This window comes from Pteropus vampyrus, unplaced genomic scaffold (genome assembly GCF_000151845.1).
Source record: "Pteropus vampyrus isolate Shadow unplaced genomic scaffold, Pvam_2.0 Scaffold29, whole genome shotgun sequence".
Lineage (NCBI taxonomy): Eukaryota > Metazoa > Chordata > Mammalia > Chiroptera > Pteropodidae > Pteropus > Pteropus vampyrus.
The window spans coordinates 569,947-580,901 of record NW_011888810.1 but is presented as its reverse complement, the minus strand read 5'-3'; the positions used below and the strand labels follow the sequence as shown (position 1 = coordinate 580,901).

General features: G+C 39.4%; 1 protein-coding gene and 1 pseudogene across 3 annotated transcripts in view; both read left to right on the top strand.

The window, feature by feature from the left end:
* The window catches only part of CDH13 (cadherin 13), a 985,836-nt gene that overhangs the window by 506,375 nt on the left and 468,506 nt on the right, over positions 1-10,955 (top strand). The window lies entirely within an intron of this gene.
* Positions 1,283-1,401, top strand: LOC111737677 (annotated as a pseudogene).

The following is a 10,955-nucleotide window of genomic DNA, read 5'->3' as shown; positions in this document are numbered from 1 at the left end:
GGAAAACATATACAAACCACATATCTAACAAAGGATTAGTATGTAGAATATATGAAGAACTCTTGAAATTCAACAGCAGAAATCCCCAATCAACCTAATTAGAAAATGGGCAAAAGACATGAACAGCCATTTCACCAAAGAGGAGATACAGATGGCAAATCAGCACACGAAAAGATGTTCAACCTCATTAACCATGAGGAAAATGCAAATTAAAAACACAGCAAGCTATTAGTATACATCTATTAGAATGGTTTTTTTAAGAAAATAGTAACTGCAGCAAATGCTGGTAAGAATGTGGGAAATCGGATCACTCAGCCATTGCTGGTGGGAATGGAAAATGGAACAGACACTCTGGAAATCAGTTTGGCAGTTTCTTATAAAATTAAACATGCAGGTACCATAGAACACAACAATTGCACTCCTGGACGTTTATACCAGAGAACTGAAAACTGTGTTTACACAGAAACCTGTAAACGCATGTTCGTAACATCTTTATTCATAATTGCCAGAAACTGAAAGCAACCCAGATGTCGTTCAATAGGTGAATGATTAAGGAAACTGTAGTACTGCTGTACCACGGAATACTGCTTAGCAATAAAAGGAATGAATTACTGATACACAACAGCAATCTCCAGGGAACTATGCTGAGTGAAAAAAGTCAATACCAAGGTTACATGCTTAATAATTTCATTTATATGGCGTTTTCTCAATGACAAAATTATGGGAAGGGAGAACATATCAGTGGTTGCCAAGGGAGTGGGGGAGAGGTAACACGTGGAAGAGAAGAAGGGATGGCAACGGGGGTCCTTGGAGTGATGGAACTGTTTAGTAGCTTCATAGTGGTGATGGATACAAAAATCTACACATGTGACAAAGTTGCAGAGAACTTAATATACACAGACATACACACAAATGAGTACAAATAAACTGGGGAATTCTGCATCAGATCGGTGGATTGCATCAATGTCAAGGTCCTGACTGCGGAATTATACTATAGTTTACAAAATGGTACCATTGGTGAAAGAGTATTTCTTGCAACAGTATGTGAATCTTCCAATTATCTCAAAATAAAAAATTTAATTGAGAATATATTTATACAGCCGTATGTATTTAAAAGACTAGGAGGGAGTCATTGATGTGTTTAAAATAGTTGTAACTATCAAGTGGGACATTGAACATTTTATTCTATTTTTGATTTGTTCTCCAGAGTTTTCCGAGTTTACATGTTAGTTTTGTAAAGGGGGAAAAAAAACTCTGATTTTTTATTTTAAAAAAAAGTTCAGTCTACAGCCATGCCACCCTGAACAAGCCGGATCTCGTCTGATCTTGGAAGCTAAGCAGGGTCGGGCCTGGTTAGTACTTGGATGGGAGACCACCTAGTTAGACCGAGTGCTGTAGGCATTAAAAAAAAAGTTCATTGCCAAATACAGTAATTTACATTATTATTTATAGTTTACCCTAAAACGGTCTTCTTTTTCCTTCCCCCATACCCAAAGTGTAAAGATAGAGCAAGCAAAACACATGTACACATACGAAACACATATAGACACACAAAATTATGATCTGCTGAAGAATAAATAGTTGCGACTCAATGTTCAAAGCTTAATATCAACAATTTGCGGTTAAAGAAGTAACAAATAGTTGTTAGCTTTGACAGATGTTTGACCTGCCCCATGTCTGTGAAGCTAGGTTTCCCATTGTGGCTTCTATTTATGATTCACAGCCCACGTCTAGTGTAGAGATAAGCATTGCACTTTGATAGGTAATAAAAGAATAAAGACTTAGACAAAGAAAATGATGAGAAAGAGACTATTTGGCAGCATATATTACCCTCTCCACCCACCATATGGCCCCCATCCTTTATAGCAGACAATTCAAAGAACTCAGAACATATGATTGGTAGTAATGAAATAAATTCATAGTATGGGGAACAGAGCTCAGGAGCCTATAAAAGATTCAACTTCTGCTTCCCCCTAGGAGAGGTACCAACCAGTATTAATATTTTAGAAATACTAGAAGGTGGAAGAGGAGCCATTATTCATCACTAGCACCTTCATGGTACTAAAATTAAATAATGGATTTTTTTTTTTAAAGACAGAATTGCTAGAGTTGTGGAACTATAAAAAATATTCCTCTCTGAGGAATGTCGCATTTTTCGCTTTTATCTTTTCTTCTCCTCTTGAGAATATTTTGATTTACTTCTGTGATAAGCTTATAACAACTAAGGAACTTGGAGGTGGGATGAGCTAGGCCGGGAAGGAGGGCATTTACAGCAGCTGACAAATGAGCCTGGGTAAATTTGTTTGGCTTCAAGTCAGAAAGCACCAGGACTGTGCATGCATTTATTTTTCACTGTGTAGCAGGTATATCTGCAAGTATGGGTGAGGGCTTTAGGCCCTATAATAGTGAGCACCCGCTGTGCCGCATGGGCTTGGGATCTGAGCATGCTCATCTGTTCAACAGGAGTCTTGCAAAGGAGACCCAGCTATCTCCTTCACAATCCATTCAGAGCCTTGACACAACCAGCCCAGCTCCTTGAGGAGGTGTCTGGTGGAGTCATAAGTAACGGAGCATCTGGGACTTGGCATCAGACCAGCATCCAGAGTTCTGGATTGACTTGGCTGATCTCAGAGGTGTCCATGCCTGGCCCTGCCCCCAAACTAGCTGTGCAACCCAGTTGGACAAATGACTTCACCTTACTGAGTCTCACATTTCCCTTCTTGGAAATAGAAATAATAGTAAATATCTGGTAAAATGCACTTAAAGTTTCAGCACGGTACCTGACATTTATAGCACCTCAGTGAAAGCAATTATTACCTAGGATGCAACTTGAAAGTTTTTTAAGATCTTCTTAATTAAAAATGACTCTTCTTGATATTGACATGTCGTCGTGTTTAAAAATACTCAGATAAACGTTAGCATTCGTTGAGTGCCCACTGTGTGCCAGCCACAGGACTCCGTACTCACCAGGAGCTCGGGAGTTCAGTTCTATTATCCTCATTTAACTGAAGAGGGAACTGATATTTGTACAGGTGACAAGATTTGCTCAAGATCAAAAACCAAGGATATATTAGAGCCAGGGTACAAACCAACCTAGAAACTATTGTGTAAACCATTTCACTGCAGGGGCAGGAATGATAGATATTGCTCAGCACCTAGAGAAATGGAGGTACAGGGAATGAAAGAGAAGCTTTGCCCAGGTGATGGGTAGAAAGTAGCTGAGTTGGGTTTAAACAGAAATCCCTGGACAGCACCTCATTCCTCGCCTGTTTCACACAGTGCTGATCCAAACACGATCAGAGCTGCTCCAAGTTTCAGACTTAAGGAATCATAGCAGCTGGGAGTGAGAAACCACCTCAGAGTCTGTGTGGTATCGATCGCCTCTACTGCACTTTTACCAGATGGCGTGAGCCTGGACACCGCAGTGGCAGCCTTCTCTATCACCAGACAGCTGGAGCCATCAGCTAAAGCTCTTTCAACCTCAGGATGTTTTCCTTCTTGTGAGCGGAAATCTGTTCAGTAACTTGCATCGATTAACTTTTCTGAAACAACCAAACTAAGCCAATCTTCTCTTCCATAGATGATGCCCAAAAGTGTGCCTTCTGCCTCATTTTTCTATATTTCTAATCACTTAATGGGCTCTGCTGTGTTCATCTTATACAGAACATATTACCTTCTTTCTCAAACCCATACTTCCTCCTGGGTTTCTACCTACCATGGCCTCTACCCATTCCCATATTTCTGGGATAGAATGAACCACACAGGTGGTCTGTTTAGGAATATTCACTCACAGGGCAGTTATTGGGCAGTTGTGTTTACCCATGGCTATTTCAGAGGATTTGGTATTGTAATTTGAGAGGAACTTGATAACCATACATGTCCTCCACCAAGATCCTTTCATTTGTTGGGCATCTTTTTAAATGCTGTGCCAAAACTTTTACTGTCTCCATTTGTATGATTCTCGTTGGGCCTCCCTTGGAAAAGCCAAATTTTAGGCAGCCATAACCTTCAGAGAAAGAAAGATATTTACCCAAGTTGATCCTTTGCATCCACAGGCCTGTTAATTTTCAAGGAGCATGCTGTTGACGTTTTAAAAGTGAGTGTCTCATCGGGATCATTTAATTAGAAGTATCGCTTAAAATGACTCTGTTGGGAGGTTACTAGAGCATCTCTCAGAACTCAAGTCCAAAAAGCAGAGCTGGTTCTTCCCAGAAATTGATAAGCCACTTTAAAACCAAAGTAGCCGTGCATGTTCATTGATTTATGCATTAATTTCGTTTTCTTTCTTATTATACAGTCTCTCATTTCAGCTTCTCTTTACATAGCTTCTTTATTTATTATGAAATATTTGAGTGTCTGCTATGCACCATGCACTATTCATAGCAGTGAACAAAAGTCTGGTACAAAGAGCATATATTTTAATAATAAATAGAGATTGTTATCAGATAACTATGTCAGGTGATAATATGTCAGCTGATAATTAACAAGTACCTATGTCAAGTGATAATGGGTTCTGTGAAGAAAAACAGAAGAAGGTAATGGGCATAGAGGATGATGTTGGAAGGGAAGCCAGTATTATTTTTTAGTAAGGTGGTTAGAGAAGTCTTCTCTGAAGAGATGAATGTAATTACAGAATTGAAGGACAATGAAGGAATGAGCCATACAGATATCCATTTGGTAATATCCTGGTGAATTAAAGCCAATTACCAGACACCATTGGGAAAGGGGACTGTGATATTTTTGTGAGGGAGTATAATTTGGAGACCAAGACTAAGACCTAAGATTAAATAATGTTGGAGAGGATGATTTCCCAGTTGCAGAGTGGTAAGACTATGTTCGAGCTTGAACTGGCTTCATACACACATAAGTATTCATTACTTTCTCTTTCAGTTTTCCCAGTAGACGATTTTCTTTATCAAGGTCCATAATCATGGCCCAGAGTCTCTCCAAAATGTTAGACTCGGCTTTCATGCTGACAAGACTCTAAGGGTCCACAGCCCTCAGCTAGCTATCTCTGTCTTTCCCTGTCCCAATCCTAGGCTTCCCAAAAATGATCTGATCGACCAGGCTCATCTTTCAAATGGGAGCCTCTGGGTCAAAACAGGGTAATTCCAGGGCTGAAACGGGTAGGTCCAAGCATGGTACTTTGGAAGAAATGGCAGCAAAATTGGATGGGGAGATGTGTGTGCACACGGCGACAGCTGAGGCTGAAGACAGAGGCAGGGAACAGACTATAGGGAGCCTCGAATGCATTGCTGTGGGAGCCTGAATTTTTCCTGAAAGTGGTGGTGCGGGGGACCTTTGGACGATTTTAATCGGGTGTGATCCCGTTGTGAGAGACTGTAGCCACTTCCGGGCATGGGGAGCCTTAAAGCCATGCACGGGCCCTTCTAATGGGTACATGCAAGGCAGAGGAGAATGTCAGGCTTTCAGTTAAAAATGACTGAAATTTTATTTATGGTTAACACTGCTTGCGTTTCCAAGAATCAGACTTAACATGAAAATTTGTCCTGAATTATAAGAATAATAAGAGTAAGTGTTGAAACTCAGCGAAAGAGCGGCCAACATGCATTTCCAAGGAGAAATTGTTCAATTGTTCGTGTTTATTACTTCCAAATGGGAATAGCTCCAGGTTCATAATGCTGATTTTGTTACATTGCTTTCTCTGAACTGTGGTTCAGATGAGTGCATAAATATTTGGTTTAATATTTCTTTGGGAACCATAAAAACCTGAACTGATGGAAGGGAGAGGAGCAGAGCAATGGCAAGGAAGGAAAGTTTGGCATGTTAGTTAGAGATTAAGTGTGCGTATTTCAACAGCGCCCAAGGGCATGATTAATTTATTGTCCTTTTAGATGGCAGAAAGCATGTGGAAACCTCCAAAATACACCGTTACTATGACAGAGCTTAGAGAGTGTGAGAAGGCAGAGGCGTTCTTGCCAGGAATTAATGTACAGGGGAGGTGAGTGGCCCAATGAACACAGAAATCTGGGAATTGAAACATGGAAGTTTCTAATCTTGACTCTGCTGCTGAAATAGGCCCGAGATGAACATCTCTGCTTCAGGCTTCCTGAGGTAGGCGTGTCCCCAAGAAGCCAGACCACGAGCACTTTCAACAGAGTCAAATTTTGATGCTTTGTTGATTCAACTCCTTGGGTACAACTACTCAATCCAGCACATGTCAATCAGTTGGCCATATGGAATAGGGGTTAAAGCCATGGGCTCTGGATACTGGGGTTCAAATCCAAAGTCGTTATCTAGCTCACTTCGGCAAGGTTTGTGGGACTCAGTTTCTTACTCTGTAAAGTGGAGATTAATATCAGTACCTACCCCATAGAGTTGTTTTAGGTTTTAAATAAACTAATGAATGTAAAATTCTGAGACTGGCATGTGGTCCAAAGTTAGGATTCGATAAATGGTAGCCTCTGTCGTCATCATCATTACCGTCACCATTTAACAAGCGTAACAAGAATAACTGCCTTATATTATTGAGCATGCTTATACACTTCAGCATTTCATATCTCTCAGATGATTTACCTACCACAATCCTCTTGGGTTAGGCATTATTTCCCCTATTTCCAGAGGATGAGAATGAAGCTCAGAGAGGCCACATGGCTCCCAGCAAGTCTACATCGTGAGTTCTAAGTTGCAAACCCTGTTCTCCTAAGCACTCCATGCATTAGTCAGAATTAGTCAGAATATGTTAGACTCTGTTGTGATAAGCAACTCCAAATTTCAGTAGATCAGAGTAACAAAGGTTTAATTAAGCTCCATGTCCATCAAGGGTTAGATGGGGGCTCTTCTCATCATCGTTATTTTTGGGGATCTCCCTTGATGAAGTCACTACCATTGGGAACATAGCTGGTCACCATGGAGAAAGCAAAATGATACTGGCTAAGAACACCACAGCTCATAAAGCTTTCGATCAGAATTAGCTATAGTGATACGTGCCACTTTCACTCACATTTCATTGGCTAAAACAAACATTATGTCTACAACTAACTTCAGATGACCTGGGGACATACAGTTCTATGATGTGCCCAGAAAGAAAGGAGCCAAAGTAATTAGGGAAGCCTTAGTGACTTCTCTCTACAACCATGAATCTGATTCATAAATAGAAGAGACAGTAGGCACTGAAGATCTAAAGTTTTCACTAGAGATGTCAGGGACCATCTTGATTTTTGGTAAAACAACAAGAAGCAAAGTCAAAGGACCCAATTATCAGGAGAGTTAAACTTACAGTCTGCACTAATCAGAAATTCAGAACGTGACACATAAGGTCCCCAGTTATTCCCTTGGACAAAAAAGGGCTGCAAAAGTATGATACTGATGGGCAGTGAATGGACTTTGGGCTCAGACAAGTAAAGCACAATGACCAGATGACCCAAAGATGATTTCCTCTTTCTCTGATCTGCTGTGGTATCTCTCAGTGCATCTCTTAAGTCGCATAATGTAAATTTCATAGAGCGTATTGAACTGTGAGCTGTTGAGGGCTGTGAGTACTCCGGAACTCATAAATCATCAATAAATATTTTGAATGGAAGAAAAGAAAGTAAGGGAGACAGTATGTTAGAGAAAATTGTGTTTATGAGGGAAACACCGTATTAAAAGTCATGGGAGAGAAACTGACCATCAGGCTAAGTGAATGGTAGTATCATTCTGGTCTATGTTAATAATAAACATAAACTGAGCTCCTTCCATAAGAATAGCATTGTGCCAGTTACATATTTAAATATGTGAAATCATACATAGTTTGTCCTTTTGTGACTGGCTTATATCATTTAGCATAATATCCTCAAGGTTAATTTATATATTGCATCGTGTCAGAATGTCTTTCATTTTTTAAGACTGAGTAATATTCCATTGTATGGGTGTACTACATGTTGTTTATTCATTTATTTCATCATTGGACACTTGGGTTGCGTCCACCTTGTAGCTATTGTGAATAGTGCTGCAGAATATTCACTCTTTCTGTGTGTCAATGGATCATTTAGTAAAGATGATATTGTACTTGGCCACTAATAACTTTTTAAAAACCTCACAACTAGAAATTTTGTAAACCACATTATTATACGATAAATGGGAAATGAACAATTAAAATATAGTAAATACTTGGAAATACTCTTGTAAAAAGAAATCATATAGCCTAGAGACATTAACCAAAAAATTATTAGCAATCACAGAATAATGCAAAACTGAATCCCATGGAATTTACCTTAAGCTTTGCTTCGGCATAATCCTAAATGTCTTTGTTACAAAAGAAGAAAAAGCTGGTGCAACGATAATGTTAATAGAGGAAGGATAAGGGTAGTGGACTCAGACATAGAGGAAGGATAAGGGTAGTGGACTCAGATATAGAGGAAGGATAAGGGTAGTGGACTCAGATATCCTCTCATCTCGCTTTACTAGAGTTTGATCTTCCTTCCCATGTGCACCATCCTGCCCTTAACCTTAGCAACCTCCCTGGGACGATGGAAACCACTTGAATTTGGTGGTGAACACAGCCGGCCCTAGCTGGTACGAGAACCACGGGTCTATACAGTGGTTCTCTAGCTATTTTCCTCGTCCAGTGGATTGGCAGAGCATTAGTTCAGAGTTTCTACACCAGGGTATTGGGATAGTTTTCCTTAGATCCCCTTGTTAATTTATGACCTAGTAGATGAAGGTAGTTTGACCAGCATGAGGGTGAGAGAATGGCATGGTTCTAACAGCTGCCCAAACTGCTGAATGGCTAAATGTGTTCAAGTTCAAAGGCATGCCAAGGACTAAATCACAGCTGAGAATTAATTAATGCTTACAGATCACCTTAGAGAACCAGTCTAAAGATAAAACAAATACCTTCTAATAACTATAGGTGAAGGCGATAAATGTGTTTTTTTCATATTTAACATGGAAGAGGAAACATCTAAATTAGCATGCACATCAATCTCAATAATTACCCTTACAAGTTTAAAATTTTTTACTGTATAAGTAATATAGGTTCATTTTACAAATCCACAAATATTCTTAGAGTAAAAGAAAAAATAACACCCCTACCTTCATCCTCCAAAGACTTATACTGTTCACATGTGATTTATTCCCTTTGAGTAACTTCTAGTTTTTCATTCTTTTGATCATATTGTGTATACATGTATAGTCTTCTATCCTTCAAAAATAGGTTTCTCCTGATTTTTTTAAATAGGGGAGAATTAGAGGCATCAGTTTAGTTGGATGTGACTAAGGTATTTGTGTTGAGCTGCTTTGCCTAGCGAGTAGTGTTTACTTGGCCTTCACACAAGGGGGACCCTTTGAGATTATAAGAACAGAACAGATTTTAAGCCCCTGTACAAATACTAGACATTACTATTGCCAGAAACTTAACTTTGGGAATTCGTAAAAGGAAATAAAAAGGCACTTATGTTCCACAATTAAAGTTACTTCATTAAAAAAAAAAAAAAAGATTACAATAGACCTTATTTTTCATTTTAATTTGTGAGTTTATGAGCATTTTATGATTACATAAAAAATGTGCAAATAAAGTTGCACTTTTTCACTGAAAGCGTTAATCAAGTGTTGCCTATTTCAATGAGCACAGGAAATGTTCAAGGGAATGAGGAACAAACAGCCCGAGGGATACTTAACACCATCAACAAAGAGGCCATCTGCTCCCCGTGCTTTAATAGACCTCGCTCTGAGCAGGTCTAAGCCTGGTGGATGAGGTTCTGGCTCCACAGCACAGGGCGGAAGGGGTCAGGAGAAGCTCCAGTGAATGAGTAATCTCTGAGGCTGAGTCCGGGAAGACAAGGAGATGTCTCCAGCAGACAGGATGGGGCATGGGGCCCATAGATCTAGGACCAGAGACAGTGGGCAGAGTTCAGAAGGCCTATGTTTGCTGTAGCAAAAGTTGGAGATGAAGAAGCAGGTGGAGACCTATCAAGGGGACCCTTGAGATTCTACCCTGGGAGCAACTGGGAACCATTGAAAGGTAATCTGGGGATTGTCCCATTCAGATTTGAGCTTGCATTTTTAGATTGGTCATAGTTAGGACAAGAGGGGAAAAGAGAGAAATCAGAAACATGGAGGCCAGTTAGGAGACGACTCTAATATTCATTTACTTATTCAGTAAGCAAATATTTATTAAAAACTCACTGTGTTAAACTGAGAGCAAAACAGTCAAAAATATCTACTGGAGATCTAAATTAAGGCACAGATACTGGAGATCAGCAGAGGGCAGGGCTAGAAGCTCTTAAAGTAATGACAATACGTAGAACTTGGTGGCTGCCATTTTGAGATATCAAATATATTTTCTATAGGGGGAAAAACAGCGTTGTTAGTACAAATAAGGAAGAGTCTGAACCCACAGGGAAACCCCTGAATAGACAATTAAAAACCACATTGACTAAGGCAATGTGCGGTTCTGGATTGGATTTGGGATCAGAAAAAGGATAGAAGTAGAAAAACTAGTGAAATATATAGATATAAAATCTGGAGGTCAGTTAATAGTCAGGCACCAATGATAATTTTTCAGTTATAACCAACGGTCCATGGTTACGTAAGATGTTAACAGGGAAACCTGAATAAAAAGCATATGGGAGCTCTACTGTCTTGTCAATGTTTCTATAAATATAAAGTTATTTCCCCCAAATTTAGATAGATAGATAGATGTCTAGCTATCTGTATATAGATATAGCTATATCCCAACAACATTGAATAGAAAAAAATGTAGAATAATTTATATGGAATGATCTTGTTTATGTAAAAGCATTCAGAATTGCTGTACATTCTATGAGTACATATATATGTATGTAAATTCATAGAATACCTTAAAAACATGTATAACCTGGTGTCATTGGTTACCTGCAGCCGAAAATAGAAGTAAAAACAAGACGTAGCAAGGGGACTCAAAGGGGCCTTGGCTTTGGCCATATTGTGCACCTTCTGTAGAAAATATACAGCCAGATATCTTTTGGAATTCA